This window comes from Elephas maximus, chromosome 14 (assembly GCF_024166365.1).
Source record: "Elephas maximus indicus isolate mEleMax1 chromosome 14, mEleMax1 primary haplotype, whole genome shotgun sequence".
Taxonomy (NCBI): Eukaryota; Metazoa; Chordata; class Mammalia; order Proboscidea; family Elephantidae; genus Elephas; species Elephas maximus.
Genome location: NC_064832.1, coordinates 9,569,916 through 9,571,193, shown reverse-complemented (window position 1 = coordinate 9,571,193; position 1,278 = coordinate 9,569,916).

The following is a 1,278-nucleotide window of genomic DNA, read 5'->3' as shown; positions in this document are numbered from 1 at the left end:
AATATTGACATGAAGGTAGATCTCAATAATTCTTGAGATATAGAAAGTTAATGGTTAAGAAGACTAAATTCCACCAATACTGTTTATATATTCTATGCAAATCTAATAAAAATCACAACAAAATTTGTAAAGAAAATGACAAACTAATTCTAAAACTTACGTAGGTATGTAAAGGCCCAATAGTAGCTAGAGTAGTACTAAAAAATAAGTAACAGCCCCTACCAGATACCTGACATTTTGTAATAAATGAACAGTGCTGTGTCCTTATTTAAATAAACAGACTTCTCATTTGACTAAATCGTTTATGTCATTGTTTAATTTCTATCTCTATGTTTACAACTACCAAATTTATATCTCCAAATAGAATCTCTTCCCTGAAATCTATGGTTGAATATCAACTTCCAAGTTAATCTCTCCATGAGGATATATGTTAAGTATTCAAAGTTGACATATGTGAAGTTTAAAGGTTGATTAGGCTCTCCAAGACATTTTCCTGCTCAATCTTCATCCTATCAATAAATGATGCCTTTATTCAACCAAAGCTGTAGTAGCATCCCTGACTCCACTCTTCTCTCAAAGAATGCATTGTTCAGCATTTGCTCATTCTCTTCAGGATTTTGCTACTTTTGCTATTTTCCATACTTGATGGTTCAAGTCATCATACTTACTCACCTGTACTTTTGTAATATCTATCTAAATGGTCTTACTGTGCCCATCTTTGTACCATAAAGCACATGGAATAATCCATTTAAAGTATGTTAGATTTTATTACTGTTCTATTCAATTTTACAAAAACCTGAGTTGAACGGAAAGCTTTTAAAATTAAACTCAAGGCCCAACTCCACCTGGCCTCCATTGTTGTGTGCTCCTCAATTCCTATTACATCACTGGGCTCTTTCATTGTATTACAGCTATATTTTGCTGAGGTTTCTTCTTTGGATACTAACTCATCTCTTATTTCAGGGCTTTAGCCAGTTCATTTGCTTTGAGCAGTCTGCTTCTAGAAATGATAGAGAGACTTCATCCCTGAACCAGTTACTATCTTGTCCTTTACCCTACTTTTTTAATTTTTCTTCAGAGAGCAAGGCACCATCTAACTATATATGTAATTATGTGTATCTATTTCTGTCTACTACTAGAAAAAGAATTGATGCATGCAAACTCCAGTGTTGATGAAGAATATTGACTATACCATAGATTCCCAATAGAATGAATGTTTACTCATTCAGTCTTAGAAGAAATATAACCAAAATGTACCTTAGAAATTAGGACGGTGTT